Below are 26,127 nucleotides of genomic sequence, written 5' to 3' on the forward strand. Positions count from 1 at the left end.
AGTAAATGTCCTTATACTTCACTCTGTTTGTGAGAATAAGATACAATAAACAAGAGTCCCATGTCCCTGTGTTTTGAAGCATGACATGAGGCTGGAGGTGATTGTGATTGTTGCATGTCAATGTTTTAATCTGTACATGAAAGTAAACATCCTTTTTTCGTTTATATAGAAATGTAATTTCTTGTTTTCTTAGAGAATTTTGATTGTAATAAACCATGTTAACAAAAAATATCAGAATCAGAAGGATTAGTCACATAATGAACATTGTTATATTCTAATATATACAAGGTGTGCCAAAATAAGATAAAGAGGGCACAATCATAGCTCAATTCACGTCATATTTTAAACATGTTTTTTAAATTGATGAGATTCTCAACAAAATGGCCGTTTTGTTTACAGGGAGTGTTCCTTTGATCCCGACCCACCGCCTTCCTCCCATGTTTCAACACAAATGCTCCAAGACTGATTAGCAAGCAGCACAGATGTGAACCAGATTATCTGTTTCATGGGCACATAGGCATCTTCTCTGACCGCTTTGACAGGATTATAGTTTATAATGACTGAGTTTAGGACTAATAGATACACAACTACAAGACACGAGGTCAGTGTTGACAACGTGATTAAGCATTAATAATGTTGATGTTTGAAAATCTAATTTTGCCAAACTCAGAGTACACAGAGCCTCACACTCCCCTCTAGATCTTTCGCACCCTCCCCTATAAGAGGGGCCTGAACCCATATTGGAAACTAATGTCTTATATCATTAATTCCTTTCCTAGTTTAAGTTGACGGGTCTCCATATTCAATACTACACGGGACAGTCTCTCACTTTCTCTCTCAGAGCTGAACCTGAATCAGAGCCAGAGTCAGGAGAGCAGTGTAAACATCCAGGTCTCTGCTCAGGGCCTGACGGTCCAGACCCCCCCCCCCCCCCCCCAAGCCCTCAACCTCAGCCAGCACATTTCCCCCGCGTCACTCAAAGACTACAACAATCCCGTCTTTGTCGGCCGGTGATTGATGACACACAGGAATTTCATTCAAGACCGCCCCTTGTTTTTCAGGTTACCGTGACGACCAGGTGAAAACAGAGCACATCGGGGATATTGAGTTTCCCAACCTTGATCACAGGGGACGAGGTAAGAGGGAGAGCAAAAAGCAGAAGCTACATTGGAGAGGTCACTGTGGGAGTTAAACAAACAGCCATAGTTGTTATCTCAGAAGATAAGCGCTGGGAATTATCTTGCTGATTGTTCACAGGTCCAGTCAATGCTGAGCTCACCGTGCGACTGTCCACACAGGTGACGTAAAATGGAACATTGATGCCTTATGCTTCCTTTTTTTAGTTGTAATTTTACTTAAGTCAACAGGGGACATAAAGTTCTTTTTCAGGCTCGTTTGTTTAAGGTTTAACCATTTCCTTGTCGATAATGCTTAAACAGTTTGCATCAGATTTACATGAGCAAAGCACACAGTGAAAGCCAAGCACACACACATCATACACCCCCCACACATACAAATCCACACATTCGCACACAATCTTGTTCGCACATACATTCACATGACGCACACTCATTTTATGGATATAGCTTGTTGGTAAAGTGCACCATTAAGAGAGACGAGCGCCTGAGCATAACAAAGCTCTGATGCAATATTCATGCTTTCTCATTCTGGCCTAATGCTGTTTTCCTCCATTCCAAAGCAATGGATTTGCACATAACATGTTTCAATGAAAAATCTTGAAGTGTATGTGGAGGAGAATTTCTTTCTCGAAGCACTTGATCACTTTATTTCTCAGAAGCTAATTAAGAATGTGTTTGTCCAGATAGTCGTCTGATAGACATGAGCACGTTAAGCTTAAGAGGTCAAAAGTACAGAGAGTGGTTTAAGTGGTCAGTTGGCTCTCTCATGGGCCTTTTACCAGAGATGGAAACAATAGGAATCAAACTTTTAAAAGCATTTCAAGAGCTTGCTGTAAAAGTACGTATGGATTTACTTAAGTTAAGCAGTTAAAGATCAAAGTCCCTTTAATGACCGAGACAAAAAGCAAGGGAGCTGACCAAATGTGGACAGCAAGCAAGCCCGAAAGCCTGAAAAGCCGTAGAAACTTAATTCTATGAAGCAAGTTCAAATTCTAAACTAATTCTAGGTGAGCATGCACATACTTGTGCATAGTCATGTAAACTCAAATAAAGTGTTGCAATTACATGATAACTTCATTGCAAATAAAACACCTTGGCTCACAAAAACACAAAAGGGGTCATATAACACAACAATCTCTTTGAAATATGACATTTAAGTTCTTGCTCAAGAAAACTTGAGCTGAGCAAACACTCGTTATGATTGCATCTTCAGTCTTCATGTTAAAGGATGACTTTCCTTCTTTAAAAAAAAGATATGCCAAAAAGGGAAGCTGAATATGACATTACTAGATAAATGTTTCTTATTTTGGTTTCCTGTTTTGTACAGATTTCGAGAGATGACACAGAGAGTTGACACAAAGAGGTGATTACAAAGAGGAGTAACCTTGGCATTCACACAAAATCAAAATAAATTGATTCTGTCTGCGATCTAGCAAGACAAAGAAGAAGGGAAAAAAAGCCATCAACCTGTCAAACTCTCCTCCAACCTCACAGAAACAAAGGCCTTTTGGTGACATAAATTTGCAGCCAATAAAGCAATCGAGCATATTTTAGCCTTCATCTGCCATGCAATAAATTCATATGTTTAAAAAAATATCGTCATCCAAGCTCCATCTAGGTATAAATAATTTACATTGGCTACTCCATTATGTGGCTACATTAAGCCTCTCTCTCTAACCCACACACTCAGAGCGTCATATACTGTAGTGCATGTGCATACACACAGACATCTGCATGCACATAATAAACTTTATTCATACTTATAAAGCACATTAATAAAAACATGTATAAATACAGTACACACACGTACATACAAAAGAAATAAATGCACTCTGAGTGATTCAGGCGTTCAACAAAGATCTTACCATGAGACATTTCATTACGCACACGCGCACACACACACACACACACACACACACACACACACACACACACACACACACACCTAACAGTGTACTTTTGTCAGGATCATCTGTAGTGTACACACTGCAACCTATTATATTATTCCAGAAACCCCATAGCGTCATTATCGACTTCATTCCAGGACACATTAAAGGACACTAGTCCTTTATCTTAAGTTAGTTATTATCAGCTGTTTGTTTGAGGCACAAACCACAGGCAGCACAGAGGGAGATGTGAGGAAGCGAGGTTTGGCAGCCCACAACTGATGATGACAGCTTAACGGCTTCCAATTTGAACAGAACCATCAATTATGGCTCACTGTAGGTTAAAAGAAGAGAAAATCAAACCGTCTATGTAGCAGTCAAATGGTTAATTAGCCCCACTGACACAGGTGAACTTAATACCTTGTCTGCTTTTACTGTAGCTACAGTGGGATTTCTGTGATCTTCTTTTGTGTATGGTCTATCATTATTGCAAAAATGTGTCCATTTTGATTGGCACAGAGACCTGTTTTGAAGCATCTATTTATTACAGCAGTATATTCCTTCAACTTTCTCAATATCATTAGATAAAGATCAGATTCCAATAGAATGGCCAAGAGGAGCTTCTTCACAATTTAAAGTGCCTTCTCTCTTGTTTTTGGATGATTGTCTGAGTATTAAATTGTAGTGACATTAGTTAAAGACATTTGTTGCACAACAAAACTAAGGTTTAATCATTTCATCCATTAAAACATTTTCTAGCCTTTTAAAAAAATGATGAAATAACTATGAAGATTTCCTCATTTTTTAAAGAGGGCAAAAACTTTTGAGAGTAGCCCTAAAGTAAGTGATTAACTTTCTTCCCTTCTGTTGCAGGCCCAGCATGCCTTCAATTTCAATAGTGCTGGCAGTGTGATATATTACGCTACGTTCTCATTATGACCACCTAGGGTTTTCCAACAGCTTGTACGGTCTGCAGTGAGTCTGCTCTCCCGTAGCGCTCTGACGGTCGGGCACTGCTGCTAGCTAGCGCCAGGTGTGAGAAGAAACTAGAGCTCCCTGTCCCCCTTCCTGCACTACCACATGGATCTCAGAGCCAGAATCACTTTGTTTTCATCAGGTACGAATGCATCAGGAACCGAGCTGGGCTTATTTACAGGCACCTGTGTTGGAAATGAGAACACAAACTTTACAAGCCTGGCTTCTCTCCTGATACTACTGTACAAAAGAAATTCTTTGGAACAGCCAATAAATCAACAAAGAAACATTTACAGCTCTATTCAGACTGCTGCTTCATATTAATGCCCATGTGACATTATGCCTTCTATAAACATGTGACTGAGGCATAGTGGGGCACCAAGTGATCCTCTCTGTACCGTCTTCGGTAGAGGCGTTACACCGTTAACCCTAACCCTGCCCATCAGATCAGAGTGTGTGTTTGTGCATGTCTGACTTTGTGAGTATCTGGAGCTCTGTGCGTCCACAACGCTGTAATGTAACGTGAATTCACAGACTGGGACAAGATTATTAGCCTACGCCATCACGGTATCAATATGAATGTACAAAGACGTCAAGATGGCTGGGCTGAGTATGGGCACTTTTTTAGAAACGATATGAAAAAGTGCTTGAAGTTGAAGAAAAGTTGCCCTAAACTAAAACAACGTTTTCCGAAGCTTTCCAACTAGAGTCTGTTGTGCACAGCTATTTAAGTAAAAGTCCTGACCAATCTAACAGCCCTAACTTCCTTCTTTTGTTACATCACTTTCTCAGTAATTACACTAGGTGACTGGGAGCACATCTATTCATGATGCAGATGACAGAGTATGGCTGTGTAATGAAAATGCATAGGGATGCCAACAGCTTCATAGTTTGAAGCATATTGGCCAATAACTAAGAAGCCAAGTTGGGAGCTTAAACAGGCTAGATCTATGGTGGATGATAAGGACAATCGGCCTACAACGGTATGTACATTACAAGCAAAAAAAAGTGAGGCAAATTAAGGAACAATGACTGAATGACTGAGACACATAAATGCTACACGATCAAAAAGAATTCAGAAAACAGCTACATACAGAAACACTTCATATCCAGCTCTCATGTACTATGTCTCAACAGTGGCAGGTTTGTTGCTCTTGCAGGCCAGCCAATTGAACAGACACATTTGAAGACACTATTGGTAGGCAAAACTCTGCTCAATTCAATTTTGAGTCTTGTCTTAAAAAATATAGATTCTTAACTGCACCATATATACACTGCAAGTGCCCTAATGACCCTATTTTAGAAATAATGAGAGGGCTGTGTGTGCTTTGGGTGTCAGAGAAAATTCCTTCACATTTATAACGCTTGACTATGAAAGAATTTGAGGGTAATCAGGGAAAGAGAGACAGCATTTAGAAGACACCAAAGGTTGCAGGGGAGCTGTCGCCTCAGTCCAAAGCATCACCCCATGAAACATGCACGCAATCAACAAGGTCATAGCTTTTACGCCATTTTCCAGCCAAACTAATCCATCAGGAGGAAACTGGATCCAGGGGGGGGGGCCTCAATTCTGGCTCTGCACTGACCAAAAAACCCGCACAGAACGCTCCATCAGCAGCATGCTAACAATAACAGGGCTACAGAGCAGCAATACGATACACGATAAGCTTCCTCCTAGCAGCTCTTGGACTGGTTTCAATAATTTTTTGTTGTTTTCACTCTTTTTTTTTCTGCACCCCCTGTTTCCATAACGAAAGGCATTACCTCAGCTGCGGTGAGGTGATGACTGAGACGTCAAGGTCTGTAACATTAACGTGACATGGCGTAAAAATTTCTAAATGAAAACCGAGGAATGGCAGTTTGCAGGCTGTAACATTTCACCATGAAACCCAGATCCCATTAATGTGGTCTTTTGTTTTTGGAACAAAGAAAGCGGCTCATTTGATCTCCATCTCTCTCTCTCATTCGCCTTAACTGGGTGGAAATCAATTATGTGCAGTAATGCAGACCCGTTGCTTCAGCTATTGGACATTTTTAAGGGCTGCATCTCCATGTGGTTTCCATGGCAAAAAGTGTAGTTGCTGATGATGGATTTTAAAATATGATTGTGGCTTGTCATTTTTTCTTGCACGCGATGAGAGTGTCTTTTTTCATCATACATTGTAGATGTTCTTGTTTTAAAAATGGAAGCTTTCATGCAAAAAAAGGAAATCTGTTCTATCTTTGTCCAACATCCTTCAAGTTTAATTAAATTCCCTTATTCGATGCAGTACTCTTATCAATTTCCTCTTTTCCTCTGTCACTCTCAGGACAGCTTTATTCCCCTCTTCGACAACCTCACATAATAAATTTGTTCCATCTACCTGTAATGTTTATTCTTTGTAAGGGTGCACCCTGTGACAAACCAATAAAAAAATAAACTAGATATACAATTCGCTGAAAGCCACATGGAGGATGATCACAACATTCCAGCACCACTTCCCTCGCCTTTCCACATGCAGTCTATCCTCTTTTTCTCGACATGGGAAATGGCTGAGCCCTTAAATCAGCCGGACTCAGTCAGAAGTAGAGAAGCTGCTGTATCCAATGCCCCTGGCTAACCCTCTTTAAATAAGATGTCTGGATGTGTTATGGGGGCTATTGTTTCCTATAAACATCTAGCACCGGGGCAATAACAATCGCATCAGGCCAAATGAAGTTATCTGAGAATGGAATTAAACTCGGTGTGACCCTGCTGTCTTCTCGGCTCACAGGCCCTCCATTAATAATGCCTAATCTAATCAAGGAGGTAAGATGGATGGATGGGAGTCCTGTTTGTGTGCCAGTGCACATGTGTTTGTGTGTGTGTGCATGAGAGTGTACGCAGGGGGGTTTGATGTCTACACATAAACCTGTGTCTTCACTTTCATGCATGTGTCTGTGGGCGCTTGAGTTTCTTCGCTATGTTCAAGCTTGTGTGTCTGCAGCTTTTTCTGGATGTGCACGTGACTTTTGCGTGTGTGTGTGTGTGTGTGTGTGTGTGTGTGTGTGTGTGTGTGTGTGTGTGTTAGAGAAGAACAGAGCCAATGCTAGGCCCCATGCCAGACCAGTATTGGTCTATTCTAGCCCCATCCAGACCCACGCCTGCTGCATCGGGCTAATGAACACAAACAGAAAACAGAGAAGGGAAAAGGGGGATACTATGCATGTGTTCGTGTGTTTGAGTTTTTAACATGTATGCCCGAACAGGGTGGGAGAAAGTTTTTGGAGGAAACAGGGGCTAAGAAGTAAAGCAGAAGATTAGAGCGAGTACAAAGAACAGAGGATGGTAGACAGAAAGAGTACCAGGGAAAGAGGACAAGCACATGGTTTCATTCTCTTTTTCACTCACTCTTGGCAAATACATGCCCTTGTAACTGATAGACAAATAACCCCACTGTGACTGATAAAGCCTGGTTACAGATTCTCCATCTGTAACCAGGCTTTAGGGGGGTGTAGGGAAAAAAAGAGGAAGTACAGAAAAAGAGGGTGTAGCGGAACAGACAGGAAAGAAAAATTAAAGTGAGAGGGTGAGATGACGGGAGGAAACCAGGAGGGGCAAAGACAGAGAAGGAGGTAGGGAATTGTGAGGAATGCAGTGAACTTAGTGGAATGAGCTTGTTGAAAAAAAAAGCAGTAGGAAAAGAGAGGACTGGGCAGAGAAAGATGGAAGGAATTACAGTTTATGTGGCAGACATCCTCTCACTGTGAGGACAAGTGGAATCATTTGCTGTGTTGCCTGTGATTTATTGTTTTAGCATTTAAGTCCCAAAGGTGTGTTTTATCCAAATATTCACTAATAAATGAAATATACAAACATAAAAGCATATGACTTTGAAATCTGCAAATCCATACGGATGTAAAGAGAAATGACACCTTGCTTACATCAAATGTGAACTGATGCTGTAAATCATGGTTTGGTAGTTACGATTTAGACAGTTCTTACACTAATGCAACAATATTGAATGGCACTTGAATGTGCCTGTTGAGCTTTACTAACTTGTGGCGACGGGCTTTAAATTCAAACAATTCCCAAGTACATGAAATCAAAACCAGAAGAAAATCGTTTTATAGTTTCTTGTTGTTTGAAAACTTCTTTGGCCTGCACAGAGAACTGACTTCAACTCCAGCCAGGACCTCTGGGGTGAAGTTGGAACCAGCTGAGGGCAAAGCCTTGCACCAAACATCCCTTCCTCACTGAAAGGTAAAGCTAATATGGCTGAATAGGATCAAATCCCGGCATTTTGCATTACCAAAGTTATTACAAAATGTACAAAAAAAAAGCCCATAACATGTTTGATGTGTTGTGAAAACGTAAGGATCTGTTGAGCTTTCAGCTCAAACATAACATGATCAAAAAGACAAGCTCAAGTCTTGTTATCTTTTAGATGCTGAACAATCTCGAGGCACAGCATTTGAGTATGTTTAAAGAAACTCTACTTCTCAAAAATGCCACTATGATGACACAGCACATTCCTGAAAGATTAAAAAAAGGTCTCTGAACAAGGTTGAGCAACAATGGTGACACACAAAAGAGTGGGACTGTGTCTTTTCAATATAATACAATAATTACATCACGGGAGAGAATAAATGGCTGGAGATGACAAAATATTTTTAAGGGACACTTAAAAAATATACAAACAGGAAGTCTGAAAAGGGACAGAGAGAGTAGATTCGAGAGCAAATTAAGAGTAGAGAAAGGAGAGAAACAGGGAGGGGTTAAAACTCTCTTTCAGACTTCTTTTTAATCTGCCTCCTGCTCTATAGATGAAGAGAAAGATGACGTTTCCCAACATCCAAAAGAACCAGACTTGAGAATTGCTAAATGAGAGCCAGACCTTGCTCAAATAGTTTTTGCAAACACTATCGATGGTTTGTTTTGACCCACTGAGAGCCAGATGGCTAGATTTACCACAAAAGACAAATGGAGAAAGGATTGAAATATTTACACACAAAACATGCAATGCTTCCCATAAATCAGTTTACGGTAAACAAAGAAGTTCAAACAGAAGACAAAATGCTTTTGAAGGAGGTGACATACATTGTTGAAGTAACAGCCATTAAATGAAGGGATTTGTAAGAAAAAGACTTCAGACGTGTCATATACAAACTATGGTGACCGAGCCGGTACATTATAAACTGTACTTTGTGAATATTGTTCATGGAGTTTGGCAGTCTTAGAAACTTCATGGAATGCATTATCTTTCTCTTGCAACAAGTTTTTTTCCCACTGAAATATGAATTGTTTACATCATCATTATACCAAAAAGGATTCTTATTCCAGAAAATTAGCAACTGCTTCCTAACATTGCGTCTCAACAAAAGTGTTGATCAGTGGATGTAGAGTGAAACAGACATTTTATATAATACACACTGATTGAGATGAAGGTCATTGTGGTTTACCAATTAGACTAAACATACACGCTTAACCTTCTCTAAGTTAAATTGTCATTCTTTATATTTTGCGTCAAATTGAGTTGATCTTGTTTGTGTTTCATTCCTTCTTATGGTACACATTTATTGTACAATCTCTTGCATTCTTCACTCTACATCTGCACTCTACATCTGCAGTCAGGACCTCGAAATAGTGCTCAATAGTGCCTCTAGTGGTCAAAAATTCCACAGGCTACAGATATTTGCAGAGTTCACGTTTGGGTGTTTCATTTCTTTAGCTGAATCTAGATGAACAAGAGATGCAGATTTTTACATGCCACTTTTTGTACGTCATTTTTTCACACATTTTACAAGCTATAAAAATGAGCTCAAAGAACTCAGACACTATCCAGTGAAATGTGTATGTGTATGTTGTTAATGATGCCACGTAATGTTGGTCCTTTACTGATCCCTATATTTTACTGAGAGTCCTTTTTAAACCACCACAACATCCCTGAATGTGGTGGAAGACATATTTGTCCAAATGATTTCAATGTGGGAACAGGTTGATGAGAAGGTTTCAACAGCAAGTCCATGTGTTGCATGATTTTGTATCACGCATCATGATTATGTGATCATGATGCATGTGGGTTGAATATTGTTTGAGGAAGTGATGGCATAACAACAATGTATGTGTTTTAGAGAAGAGAGCAGAATCATGTGTGTGTGTGTATATACTAAAATTCCAGGTGTAAATAGTCCACCTACAGAACATCAGATCCAGACACAATCTGGATTCAAGATTTTGTATTTTAGGTCAAATGAATGCCTCCAACTTTGATTTTGTTTATCTCCCTGAGAGGCTATACTCACTTGAGATGTTCACTTTCCATGCTCTCCTTTCTGTTTCTATCTTTCCCCCTCTTTATATCTGTGAGGTCTTATTTCAATATCATCCTATCTTTTATATTTTATTTTATTAAACGTTGCTGTAGTATTAACTCAACAACTTTGTGTTGCGAGTCCTGGATGATGGACATTTCTCTATATCGAAGAAAAAACATAACTTCTCTCTTTCTAAAAACTCACCGTGTGTGATCCTCTGAATTGGATGTTTTTAGGATGCTCACTTATCATTAATCAGCATTTGTCATAAAGTCAAACAGCTGTTACGTTGTGAGCAACTGTAACTTCAAAATAGTAACACAGTGGGACCTCCATGTAGCTTCACAATATGCACATGCTGATAGAGCATGTGCATTGGTCATACCATGAATCAGATGAGTTGACAGAGTAGCTTACCTGGCTTTACCATAGACTGCACTCATCCTCTTCTCCCCTCTCCTTCTCCTGATATAAACAACTCTCCAATTTACAGCCAATAATATCTTGATTCAATCACCTGATTGATTTTAGACTTGTGTCCCACTAATAAATCTCAACTCGTCTTCTCTTATTGAGTCCTCTATCGGATCTCCACACTCCGCACAGGAACACATACATCCATATATATATGTTGTCTAATGGGATTAGAAAATCAAAGGCTGTCTTTCTGTCTCAGTATATCTGCAGGGCCTGGTGATAGATCTGGCAGTGCTTATATCTGGTGTAGGAAGGAGGAGGCGGCGGCCAACAACATCAAGAAGGGAAGGAAGCCGAGTTAAGAGGAAGAAGATTAATAAAGTGGAGGAAAATTAAAGTATACGAGCAGCAGATACAGAAAGATAATCAGGTTGGCCGTTGCTTTTTATCTGGTCAGCAGCAGAAAGACAGAAATAGTGAACAACAGGAGATAGGATCATAAAATGTTTTGCTCTAAGAAAGGCTTTAATCTGCTGTGACTCTCTTTGCAAATCACTGCAAAAGATGCATCAATTTAATGACTCATACAGGAACTGAAACGTTTCATTGTGCATTATGGTTTCAGACATGTACCATCTCAGCAGTTGCACAAGTTGTTTATACACGTGGACAAGAAGAAGCATTTGTGCAGCTGTTTTCATTGGGCCGTCAAAAGCTTTCTAAACAGTTGTTCAGGTTCTCATTAGACACTGTAGTATTGTGTTTGACTCCATGGCTGGTAAATATTGACAAAAATACATCTTTGTTATATTCTGGTTGTCAAAGCAGGAAACATCTTCTCAAAATGTTGACCACCAAACGGTGTTCCACAAGGATAATTTCTAGGGCTCTTCTTGTTTACAGTTTTTAATTATCACTTGTCTCTCCTGTTATTGACTCTTTATATGCTGATGATGCTATTCAGACGAATGCGACTGAAAGTGTGCTAACAAATGTCTCTATCAACAATTTTCATTTTATCATATGTCAAATATACTTATTATGTACTATTTAATGAAAGCTGGACATAGAGGCATTCATTAGGACACATAACGTCCGACAACCACAGACGCAATTAGCAAAAAGTCACCAGTTAACATGGCCATTCTTTAAACCGTAACACCAGGAAGGACTTATTAGTGTTCTGTGAGCTATAAAATTGTCACAATTTCCCAAACCTTCTGCTTTTAATATCTCCGTTTTACTTTTTTTTACTTACTGAAAATGTGTCTAAGAACTTTGCTGAAAAGTCTTTTGGGTTTGAAAAAATCCTCCCAAGCAGCTCAAGAGAAGGGAACAACAGCAGAGAAAATAATTGTATAAAAAAAAGTATAAAGCTGCCTTTATAATTGCAAATTCACGTAATGTTGTCTAGATTAAGAAAAACGTATTGTCACAAGGACAAATGTAGCCCGTCTTAAAACAGTGCTGTGCATTTCACAGATACATGCAAAAATGCAACCATAACCATAGGCTGAGTCAATGTGTTGTCAAACACATACACACATACACACACACACTCATTGAGACCAGTGTAATCACATCACAGTATACATCTGTGCACACGTTTGCAGATCTTCTAACTGCACCTTGTGCCCCCCTCCATTAATATAATGAAATTCTACGACAAACTTTGCCTTTCAAACTAATTAATTAAGATGCTATTATTTAGCCATTGAGAGGTTAACGACCATCATTAGCAACAAAGGCTACATCCACCATCATCAGCCAAACTTGGTTATTTGGTCCATTTTGGTTATTTACTGAGCCTGAGATTGATGGCTGCTGATACTACTATTGACGCTAATTAGCTTTTAAAACATAACACACTCCATCAGCGCTCAGGACCTGCACAGCAACCAGAGAACAATCCCATCAGCTGTCCCTCTTGTTTTGAAATAGGGGACACACCGAAGGAAAAAGGATGAAGGCAAGACATTATGTACTATGCGTTGTATATATAAATCATACTTCCAAACATAATACCTTACTTTCCATGTTAATATTATTATAAAAGTCTTTAAAAAACTTAATTAGATGTCTGTTCTTTAAACAACTTATTTTACATTGTCAATTCGTCGATATGATTTTCAAAAAAAAAAAAAATTACAAATCAAGACAAGACAAATTAATCATATATAAACGATTGTCATATTGTTACTTTGTTTCTATCACTGCTTTGTAAGGTGACCTTGCTGTATTATTATAATTATAACAGTCCAGTGAAAAACTTCCAATGCTGCTAGTTTGAAGTTATGTTTGAAAGTACATAACATCTGGTTGTAAAAGAAAGGCTTTTTTACAGATCATTTTACACCCCAAAACGATTAATCCATCACAGTGCACGTTGTTGATGCTGAGGTTCTATCCAAAGATTCTGCACCGCACATCGAGCAACGCAGCTAATCTACTACAGCAACAACAGTAATCTCTGTTTCTGCAGGCATATTTAATGGACAATAACATTTTCATTCCCCGTCTTTTACTCTTCACAAAGTCTAATTAATGGCCGGGCGTCATGATGTCATCGAAGGAACAACAGGGGTCGGGTGGATGTTACACAAGGCCCTATCGGATCTGCTGATTGGAGGACCTTGGAGCCATGGCCAATTGCAGCGCTGGTTGAAAACACAGAGGGCCCCAGATGAATAATGGCCTTCACAGTAAAGGGCACTCAGATGACATTGTGGGGATAACAGAACTTATTGTCAAGCGTTTACACTGCGGGCGATTTACAGTTGCTCCATAAATGTTTATTAGCTTTTCCTCTATTTATAACTTCTGAACATCATGATGACTACGCCCTTGTGTCTCTGCACTTTTATGATCCGGGTGAACATACCGAGACGGGCAGCACTGAGGGATCTTTGTGTTATGTGCATACGTGTTTGTGTGTGTGTGTCCATAGGATTAATAGCACCTCTAGTATATCTGTGTGCATGTATGTATTTTTACAGGACTCCTCTGTAAATGCTTTTTTATCTAACACACACGCACGCACGCACGCACGCACGCACGCACGCACGCACGCACGCACGCACGCACGCACGCACGCACACACACACACACACACACACACACACACACACACACACACACACACACACACACACACACACACACACACACACACACACACACACACACACACACACACACACGCGACTTCTCTCACTCTCACACATGCAGCTGTTCTTTAAAGGAATGTGATTTAAGATGGATGTCCATGACAGGCTGTTATCTGCAAGTGTGTAAATCAGCACAAATTTACATCAGGAGGAAGTAGACGTTGTAAAACAAGCTAAAAGTCAGTGCCAGAGGGCACAGTTTCTAAAAGGAGGAAAAAAACATTAAAAAAATATTTACATATGGTGTTTGTTTTTAATTTAATTCCTTATATTTTAAGTTTGTTTTATATACTTGTGCCCAAAAGAATTCTACTCGACCAGTAGTGTTGTTGATGTATCAATGGACTATTAAAAGTCTGTTTTGTGAAAATTTATCTTTCAGGGTCATGGTAGATAAGTGGTTAGGGTGCACACCCTATGAAACAGAGCCTGTAGTTTTAAATACGACCTGCATGTCACTCACCACTCTCTCTGTCCATGGATATATGTCTCTATCCAATGACAAAAATAAATCTTAAAAAATATATATTTTATACTGGATTTTACTCTCTCAATTTTGCCATCTCTGCCATTAAAGAATGTTAAATTCCATTGTTTTATTCCCCCTTATGTGTTCTAACACATATGTCAAAGATAGATAGTAGAGGGCCATATAGTTGGAAAACAAAATTAAACACCACAGGGGACATAATATGTAATAAATCAATTTAAAAGATCGAGTGCACAGTTTCTATATAGACATCTACAGACAGAGACATCTGGCAATAAATATGGTCGTTAGTAATTCCATTACACAATACATCTATAACAGATTTACAGTGTTAAAAGTCCTTGTATTTCTTATTTTGAATGACGATGTGTTAGGCAGCACCACTTACACTAGCTACTGTTGCACATGTCTTGATAAGCCTTTCACCAAAAGTTTCAGAAGACTCACTTTGACCATAATTATTCAGTGTGTGAAATATGTGGTTATGAACAATTAGAGGGTTATGCCTGTTCGCTAAATGCATACAAATTAGACAGTGAAGGAATAAAAATATGTATTATATGTATTGAGAAGCTAGGCATACTGTCAGTGTTAGAGGACAAACCTGAATGACCCCAAAGTACAAGGAACAGGAAATTAATTAAGGTATTTTATTAAGGGAAAATGTGCTTTCCAATGGTGAATAATTTCCCAATTAAGTAAATGTACCAGGTGTGTTGGAATAAAAAAAACACAAAAATACTTATTTATGAAAATATTCTTCAGCCAAGTTTTTTACTGAAAAGGAAAATGATGAAAACTTTAATGAGCAATCTTTGTATCATTAATGCGTTTCATGATTTGGCAAAAATAATCACAAACTCGCCGATCATCACTCAATACTTCCAGGCCACCGTAAAATGTTGGATGCCAAGACCATCTTTAAACTTGAAGAAGTTCAAGTCTCCTAATCCAAAATGAGAAACATCTTTAATAAACTTGAAGATGTTTGAGGCGGATTCACATACATGTTCAAGCATCTGAGAACTTCAACATAGAATTAAAAAAAATGTTATATCACATGTAACGTAAATAATTTTGTTAAGGATAGGGTAAAATGTTCCTGCAGCTGATGCCCCCCTTCTACTTGTCATGCAGAAGGTACAAATTGAGCTAGCTGTGCTATCCTCCCTGGCTGCCTGCCTGCAGACGTTAATCATTGGCTCAGGCTTTTAAGTGTGGGCCAACTGTGGTCATCTGTGACAGCAGAGGTGTAACTTTATGAAATAATTACTTCACATGCCTTCAGAGTATGTAGAGGGCTGAAAATAAACAGCACTAGGGGAGAGGTGGGGGAGGAAAGGTAGAACCAAAAGATATCAGTGAATGAAATGCAAACGTTCTCTCTCTCTCTCTCTCTCTCTCTCTCTCTCTCTCTCTCTCTCTCTCTCTCTCTCTCTCTCTCTCTCTCTCTCGGACAGTGATTTATGGGAGATGTACATGACATGGCAGCAACTCAAAAGATATTCCTCTCTCTTCTCCCACACCGTCTATCTCTCTCTATCTCTCCGTCCCCTCCCTTGATCCTTTCGCAGCTGTTCTAGCCCTAGCTCACTTGCTGCACCTGCCCCAAAAAGGCCTTCAACGAGGCTAGCATGAATACTCCATGAATAATGGAGAGGTAAGTTTAGAGAAACTTAAACTATTAAAAGCAGAGATTCACAATAATGAAAATCTTGGTCCGGTTTTCCCCTTGCTTCTTATTATCGTCTGACTTTCACCAATCCCAGAGAGGAGATTCCTATAATTTACAGCATCACCCTTTTAACCTGAGTCACATGATTTCTCTGTGCTTGTACAGTCTGTGCAGACATTGTGTAGTTCTATCTCCAGCGGCTGGGCTTTTTGGCTGATTTATGTGACTGTGAAGCCGGTAAAAATCATCACTGACTCCTCGTCCCAGACAGGAAATCAAAGATAGAGCAGACAGCATTATCAGAGGAGCAGCCTGACCTGGATTCAGAGCACTCAGAACCTTCATGGCAGACAGCTGCTTTCAACACAGGCCAGGCCTGACCCTGAGGTCAAAATTCACAGATGTGAAATAGACTCTAAGCGACAATATCTGCATTAACACACGAGGCTAAAATGACAAACTGAGTTTATAGCTCCTATTAATGTGTTTTTCATCATAGGGAACCATTGAGAATACATGTAGTTTTGAATTTCTATTTTAATATATATACATATGCAGGTTTTGATTTTTGCATGCAGGTTTTTGCATGCAGGTTTTGATTTTTGATCAAAAGCTCATACCTGAGAAAGAATGTAGTATGACATGATATTCACTTTGTTGGCTTCTGTAACTCAGACAAGTTTTCGGAATCTTTTTCTTCATACCACAGTAATTGCAAATCAAATGCTAACTGACTTAATCTGTATTTAAATAGTGACCTAGGAAGCCTCTGATACAACAGGTACACTATATGTTATCCCAGCATAGAGGTGTTGCTTTTTTCTCATTAAAATTAAGTAGTTCCTAAAGACCTTGCATTGTTTTTGTATTTCTTCTATAATCACTGTTTTTAAATCCTACATGTGTTGGGTAAGGTAGGAGGCAAAAACAAACAATTCTACTGTTTTATTTCTAAACAGCTATTTATTAAATTCAAGTCTAACTGCGCCATAGGAAGTATGGGCACTCTGTCATCTGTATTCAAGTGAAGACAGCTTTCCACAAGTTGTTTTAAGCTTTTATTAATAAACAATACTTTATCCCGCTTTCCTTTAAGATTCAAATGAACTGCACTGATTTAACAGGAAACAAGCTGAAGTTTTCTGTTCTCTAGTTTCCCTTGGTTTTTCCAAGGACCCATTTTCTACTCCGTTTTGTTAAAAAGGAACGTCTAATAAAGGTTTGAATCAAAGCAAACACTTAACAATGGTCAACAAATAACAAAATACATAATATACATACGAATGAATTGCAGTCTGTTAACAAAACTAACATTTGGTGAAAAACAAAAATAAACTATAATAGCGCTGTACTTTTTTTTTTTTTTTTTTAACTATTGGTCCCCGTTCACCGGAAAGGGTTCTCCCTGGTGTCCCTTTAATGAATGCTCAGTTACTATGAGTGAAAGGACTGAAGCTGATAGTTATGTATATCAAGGTTTTTTGCAGCACGATGAAGGTGATGATGATTGCATGCCTTTCTGCACTTTGGCTGCATTAGCTCAGACACTCATGCAACATATTACTGTACGGTGCATGAGTGTGTCAGTTCAATATGTGTGTGTACGTCTGTGAGTGTACTCCAGTATGTGGTCAATACGTGTTTGTGTATGCAAATTTGCCTGAGTGCTCATGTATCTTCATGAAGAATGTCCCTCTAATTCTCGTTAGAGCCCTAATTCAGCCGTGAGCTGACAGACTGCCTCATCCGACCACCGTGTGCACTAAAGTGACTGAGGGAAGATAAATGCACAGTACCCAGATTAAAGTGACAAATATACTCTGCATGCAAAGTGGCAAAGGTAAATTGTGTTACTAAATGCGAGCGGAGACAGTTTCTGTGACTGCAGCACCCGGACTCTCTGTGATAAACGACGGATAAGTGCTAAAGTCGAAACCACTAAATTTCACATGGCCCTCTGACCACTTATTTCCCTCCAAAAACATCAGAGGCAAAGCAAAGCGGAGGTTGTAAATCAAGTAAATGCACTGATATGCAGAAAAGTATGACACTTTAAATGAGCCCTAATGTTTTTTTTCTTGGCTGTATGTGAACACATCTGTCGTTGGGACTATTTAAGGGTGCAAGTTGAAATGTGAAGGGAGCTATGTTGACAGGTCAGGCAGCACTTGCGTTGAGAGAAAATAATCAAACATTGTCAATAAATGATTGTCCAGAGAATTAAGACATCCATCCCTTTATCAAAGTCCTCTGATGTGCTTTATCACTGACATGTATGTCACTCAGTTAAATGTAATGAGGTCCAAACATGCTTCCCCCAACAGTTGTCTTCATATCCACATATTAGAGTATGGCAGGCATGTCGTCACCTACATGATACTTGTTCCAGTAGCAATACAGTTCAAACCATACACCCAAGGCATGTCTGCATGTTGCCCTCTCACATGACAAGTCATGAAATGAACTGCCATGCAACATTTGACACTGAGATGAAACAGGAGCGACAGGAGAGGTAACAGGAGAAGAAGATGCCGTAGTAGCAGTTTAGTTTTTGTAAATAAATAATGAAATAATAATGAATATAATTTGTAACAGAATGTTGTTGAACAATCTAAAACAATTCGTAAAGACTGGTTAAAAATTAAAGGGATACTTCACCCATTTGCTTGAAGCTTTGTATCATTAGAAACATGGTAGGAGTGTTGAATGGTCGTGAATCCAACCCTCATTTTGCCCTGAGACGATCCCTTTAAGCAAAATATCCAGACGAGCGGCAAAATTTCTTGATCATACGCTTCCCATTCTGCCACGCGATGACTTCTTTATGTCACACCTTCCTTCTGTAAGAAATCCCTACATCTTGTAAAATGCACATTTGTTACAAAGACAGCCTGGTTTACCTTTTAGTGGAGCTTTAGTTCCTATTTGATATCAGGCAACTTTTAACGCTTGACCTAATTAAAACAATAGAGGTGCTAATCAGAAATACAACCTTACAATGGTTTGCTCTGGAAACCAATGAAGTTACAGTTTATGTCCATCAGTTTTCTGTGTACAGTGAAACTGTGTCCTGGTTAGGACTCAAATAGCTTCATTACACAAAAAACATACAACAGGAGAAGGACAAGAGAAAATGGGGGGTTTTGCACTCAATGTCTCACTAGCTCTTTCTTCTATTCTGAGGTGCATGTTCTCGTCACTGGAGGCCCAATCCCAATCTCCACACTCATATAGTGAGAAACACGCTCCTGCCTGCGTGTGACTCCGTCTGTAACATTCCTAGTGGACTCACCCAGCTTTTAATCAATTTAAGGATGTGATTGCTCCAACTCCCCACAAAAAAAAACGTTTTGTATATAGAAGTCGCATTGCAAAGCTTCAAAAAGTTCAATTATATAAAACACATGTACTTGACAGATAAAGTTTACCTCTATGTTACAACATCATGTTTGTGGTTGTTTTTCTGTCAAACATTAACAGGATCAATATTAATGTATTTTCTGATCTATATGAGTTTTCTGAATACACATAAAAAACTGTGATGTAAGAAACACAAATACATGGTGGTGCTGGGTTATTCTTCTATAATAATAATTCATTACCACAACTTGTGATGTCATGACAGTGTGTCCCATTCCTCATTTTTATATCATCTCAGCCCTGGCAGCGTTGCACACTCACTTACTACACACCTGGTGGAGATTGATATGGGGCCATATTAATATGGAAAGCCATGTAGTGCGTGTTTGAAATATTGAGATCACAGTGACCTTGACCTTTTTGCCCCCAAAATCTACTATGTTTACATACAAGTGTAAATTGGTGGCAAATACAATCTGTCCCCGGCATTGCTGAGGTGTGTTCACAAGAATGCATTAGACATTAAGTTAGCAGGATTTTTTTGACCTCTTAAGTTCATCCTTCAGTCCAAAAATGACACACACAAAGCTGGATGGATGTACTAATGTCAAAGCTGAATGCTATCAATGCTATTGAAATGCTAATGCAGAGAAGTTGGAAGTTAGAAGTTTCAGTAGCATCGGCATGACTATAGGTGTTATTATTGCTTGTAGTCACATTGTAGAAGAGTGTGAATTTGTGTTTGTGAGTGAGTGATTAGGACAGGTGGCTGATCATAGATTAAAGGCACTGAAGGAATTGGTGATTTATTGCTTCATTTGCAACTCCACTGCACCTGTGCTGCGTTATTCTCACTCAACACACGGACAAACATGAAAAAACACTGCGTTGGCAAGACAAATGTATATAAAGTGTTACGGAAGACAATGTGTCTATGTTTTATCAATGTGAAGGCTGACATTTCATAAATCTAGAGATTTATTAATGATGCATCGTCTGGCAGTTTGGTTTAGGCAGTGGCTTCCAAAGTACACAAAAGAACTGCATGAGTGAGATTATCAGACACAGCAGATTAACATTAGGAATTTCTGTGGAAAGTTGAACCAAGAGTCAAGTTAGAGACACTTAAGCTGCAGAAATAATATTGAATAGAACGTTTGATACAACACGAATACAAACAGCTGTAAACAACTGCTCTGAGTTTCTGTTTGTTTAAAATAAAAGCTTTAAATTGTTACCTTTACTGCCTTTAAAATGTGTGTGCTCATAAAGCACTAGTAGAGTGGAGGATAATTAGATGAATAAAGGATAAAATGTTGTCTAGACTGAGATGCCTTTTTAAAATTCTTTGCATTTTTATATGTTTCATTGTGGATGAATCCTGAACAAATCCTGAGATATTGTCTCCTCTGCAGCTCTTCTATGAAACTTAATGGGTTAACAGGAGTAGTACATTTCTTAAAAATAATTCCACTTAGGGTCATTAAATACGAACAAATAAAACAATGTTAACACTGTACTCTTCTCACATGACCCATACCTCAATACTTTCCTCATGGTCAGACTGTGTCCACTGATGTCAAAGTGAATATGGTTGTGGACATATTGTTTGTGCAATTTGTTTTTGGTCTGTGCTTACCCTTCCGAGTTTTCTGTCCCTCTATGTTGTGTGTCTGCCTGAGAGTGTTTGTGTTTCGGCGCAGACCTGCCACTTTGGCCTGCAGGGCTGAAACATGAACCAGCAGAGTCGAGTTTACGTCAGTACACAGCAATCACAGCAGCCAGAAGACTCTCCCTCTGACCGCATCAGTGTGGCCATGGAAACATAAACACAGTTGATTTAAGTACTGATACAGATTTATAAAAAGGTAGATGAACTACATCTAACATTTGCCTATGAGACATGTTACTCTTATCCACAGTGACATATGTTTAAAGTTTGATGTAGTGATCACAGGAAGGCAAAAAGCCGTCATGCTTTTATACTTTGCGTTTCATTTTAAAGTAAGCAACTATGGACTGAGAGAGACTCTTAAAGGCAACATTGAAACACAGTTTGAACTGTTCTGGGATTCAAACAATTTATATATTATATATTATATTTATCCTACTCTACAGTATCAATGCATCTTTTGATTTCTTACAGGTTTTTCTCTTTCTTCATATCAATTGTATGTAATAGTTTAATTTAGCAATGACTGTTTTGTGCATGAAATTAAATGTACATCATCAAGTTGGGGCTAACATCTTTTGAAGCATTTCAGTGTTTAAAATATTTAATACACCGAAAAAAAGTTTGGTGCTAAATGCCCAAAGATGCTTTAGGGTGTTATTCTTGTGATTCAAGCCATCTTACAGAGAAGATTTCTACCTCATGTTGCTACCAAGCAACAGCCTTCGCTGTCGAAAATGAAGCCAATGGAAAAGTGCAAAAGACACTGGTAGTCACATGCACACATATCCAGAAATGAACACGTTTACATTCTGGTACAAAAAACAAGATTGATTTGGACGTTTTGAAGTATAAGGGTCATGTCAACAAGACGCATAGCTGACTTGACTGAAAGGCGAGCGTGGTGTCGCAGTTTGTCAAGAAGCTTCAAACCTGCTCCAGCTCTCAAGTCTGTTATGAGGTTGACTAAAGTTAGCATGAGACAGCATTTGTGTGGCCACCAATGGGACTCCAAAGGCCCCTGCAGTAACAGAGTGGGTGACGTCACTCAGGCGTCATCCATTAATATTTACAGTGTATGAATGTTACAGTTCAAATATGATCAAAAGGACCAAAATATTTCCCTCCAGCTGCTGCAGCTCTGATCTGTTGCGAGGAGATTTACTGCAAACACTAATGGACGTTTTTTAAGCAGGGAAAGAATCATAAAAGGGCTGGAATTTTATATTTAGTTTTGTTTAGTTTTTTGAATGTAATATTTCCACTACTTGTCTTCAGACTAAGGGGAGGATGACACAAATCAAATGAAGAGCTTCAGACCTAAGGCCCATGTCGCTGAAACCCAAACCAAGCTGAGGTTAATGGAAGTTCAACTCCAGATTTATTTGAATTGTTCCATTGTAATTTCTGTAACTCAAACAAAATGTCTCCTTTGTTGAAGTCACTCTCTAAATTATGCCACATCTGAGGTAGAAAATCTAAAGTGTCAAAAAGACAGTGTTTAACTCAATGATTAAAAGCAGCAGAGTGGTATTACTGGAGTTTCCCAAAGGAAATGAAAAAATATTACAAAAAGGAGAAAGACATGTTTCGGTTAGGTTGAACGAAAGATGACTCAGTTTTAAAGAGTTTGTACCTTAAAATATATGTGTAAATAAATATATTTAAACAAAATTAATACCTATAAAGGTTCAACTATACACAATTATAATTTTATCAGAAGCGTCAAGTGAAAAGCAAGCTAACTACAGTATATTAGGCACTTCCTCCCAAAGGGATGCTCAGTTACCAGGTCTTTTATCAGCGGACAAGTGAATTAATTACCCTGCAAGAGTTCCTGTATAGTTTCCCAAACTTGTAATAATAGAGACTCTCCTCGAGCTCAAAGAGCTGTTCTGTAAATAACAAATAAACACCGTCTGACCTTGATAGGTGCCTGTGAACATAACGCACGCTTAGCATGAGTTAGTCCAGACAGAAACTACACAAGTCATGACAATCTCACAAGCTAGCTTCATGAGGTAGCCTATGAGTGTTTGCAAACAGGAACACATAGCTGGTTATTTGTAGCCCCAGCTGTGCAGGGGGCTTATTTTGGACACCCAAACTGCATGCTGGGTCACAGTAATGAGCCAAAAGCAGGGATCAGCATGTGTTAATGTGTGTGTGTGTGTGTGTGTGTGTGTGTGTGTGTGTGTGTGTGTGTGTGTGTGTGTGTGTGTGTGTGTGTGTGCGTGTGTGCGTGCGTGTGTGGCAGGCAGGAGTGGAAGCTGATGATATTACAACTTATTATTGAAATAACTTCCTGCCACCTGTCTTGCTGTTCTCTGGTGCCAAAGTACAACACATAGTGATGAAACTGTTTAAGGAGCTGAAAGAGAACTGACTGCTGATGTGGCTAACTGATCCTTAATGGCTGTGTGACAAAGTGGATGAGACCTCTCCCTTAACTAATTATTTTCCGTTTTACTAAGTACACCACTTTAGCTTTTGCAGGAATTAATTTATCTTTGTTTGCTTTTGTAACATTGCATCACTTCCTATCACAGGTTTGTTTGTGTGATGTGCGCCAAAGCACTTGGCACTATCGTTAGTCCCATTGAGATTCTGTCACCACCTGCTCTCTGCTACTCCTAAATGGGTTTTGGCACATACCAGGAAGAAAGACCTTATTTTCTAAAGAATATGTACATGAAGAAAGACCTTATTTTCTTCAGAACATGTACATAGTTTGTCATTCATTGAGGATGATGTCGAGCTAAAGCTTTTTTTTGGTCGAAGTAGCAACAGCCTGTGAGTAGATTGACCCTACTATTAAAGAATTTGGATTCTCCCACGAGGGAAATAAGACCAGAGTCCAATCTTAAACTGTGTAATTTTTTGGGGGCTTTTTTTACGAGTGAGTACCTAAGCCTGACTGTTCTACATTCTGAAAATAAATGTATGTGAATGTTATTGCTGTTGTAGTGATCCACAAGAATCTTCATATGACGTAGGTTTGAAGACTTTGTTGTGGGTGTTGTCAGGTCAACAAAACTGACCCCTGATAGCAAAGTATTTGTTTGATCTTTTAACATATAATATAATAATTATTATTTTTTTTCCCCCAGACATGTTAAATACATAAAGAATGACTTTCATACATTTTCACTTTATTTGATCAATGATACAACTACACACTTGACATGGATATGTGATACAAAACTACGTGTGTAAATAATGATTCTTTCCTTAAGAAAGGAAATAAGCAGAGTGTAGCTATTGAGTCTTGTTCCTGAAAGTGTTAGACATCCTGAGCTGACTCCTAGAGGATGAACTTAAACTATATTTCTGTGTCACAAATCCATCTTGAGTCATCACCCATGCCCTGGATCATTCTGCTCCTACTTACATCCAAATCCTCAGCCACACTAAGTACCAGAGCTCATGTAACTCACGCCAGCACAGATCCGCCTTCCCTCTTTAACACCTCCTCTGACCAAGCAAAGTGCTGAGTCGGCGGAGCTATGCTGAAATGAAACCGCTTTTAATGTCACCTCAATATGTCAAATTGTGTTTGAAGGACTGAACTTTTACCAGATATTATAAACAAGCTTTAGTGGTTTTGTTCCACGTCATCTTGTTCTCAATGATCATATCATTTTCACAGTTATGTTCCCTAGGTTTTTTTTATACCTTGATTTATAAAAAGGATTTGTAAAGGCTCCTCAATGACTGAACAGATTGTGAGCCTGTGTGATGGGCTGAAAAGAAATGTAATCATGTAAAAATGTTTATTAACCCTTTATAGGGCAAGTGACTATTTTTTTGGTAATTTTCACAAACATTACATATGGCCACCCTTCTGCACCTCAGTAAGGTCAAGAAGCATGTGATCCTCACTCAGCCAATCAGAAGAGATCACCCTACATCGCAGATCCTGCTATGGCATTTGAACTATTATGGTAATTTGGTCAATGTTTATTACACTTACAGTTTTTGAAAGATGTTATAACAGAAATAAAGTTCTGTCATGTCCCTGAATAACACTATGAGGTTGAATTTTTGAATTTCAAACAATTTCAATGAGTGCCAGGTAAAGGGTTAATGTTGAGATGCTCTAGTCTACAGAATCAAAGTCTTTCCTCAATAATTTCACAAAAAAAACAAAAAACATGCTAAATGTTAAACTATTGTAGAATAGAAGAAACAGATGTTTTGGACAATTCTTTAGTAAATAAATATCCAAAGTACAGCAACATTTAGAAAAACTTCATTGTTAAGCTTTTGGCCATAAGTTAGTGGTTAGTGTGCGTATGGTGTGCGCGCCTGAGGCTATAGTCCTCCAGGTGGGCGGCCTAGGTTTGAATCTGACCTGTGGCTCCTTTCCTGCAGGTCTTTTCCTAATCTCTCTATCCCTGATTTCCAACTTTGTCTGCTATCCTGTTTCTACAATGGAGGCACAAAAAAGCTCCCTGTAAACTTAACAACTAAACAGGGTATCCTTATGTTACAGAACATTTTACAAAAAGGTAAAAAAAAAAAAAAAAAAGCCAATTAAAGAGGTTGATACAGCTCATGATGCATAAAGCAAAGTTAATGCTGATGTTGTATACTATATATTTATACAATTTTAGTGTACATTACCAATTCTTATTTACGTAAAGTGAATCAAGCTGTGATTGTTAAGTTGCCTGTCTCTTACATATTGTTTTTAAAACTCACTGCCCATAATGACTGAATCTATGGATAGAAAATATACAAAAATGTTCAACATGTTGTTGTATTATGTGTGTGTGATGGTCCTTCGTGTGTATTTGTCAGTCTTTTCAAAACACCTTAAAACACTGACTAGAATTAATTAGGTGTGCTGTCTTTGAGAATGTGTCCTGACTGCTATAAGGAGTAGATTTGGAGCTTATCATAAACGCTTAAAACATCATTTTAAGTGCATACTTTTAATATGTCATTTTACAGTACCACTACCTCACATCAGACCAGTAAAAAAGTGCAACACTAACTTTTGCTGCTCTTTTCTGCTTTGGACCTCCATAACAGCAGCAGGCATAATTAATCTAAAATGTGTGACTC

This window comes from Symphodus melops (genome assembly GCF_947650265.1).
Source record: "Symphodus melops genome assembly, chromosome: 15".
In the NCBI taxonomy this organism is placed as follows: Eukaryota; Metazoa; Chordata; class Actinopteri; order Labriformes; family Labridae; genus Symphodus; species Symphodus melops.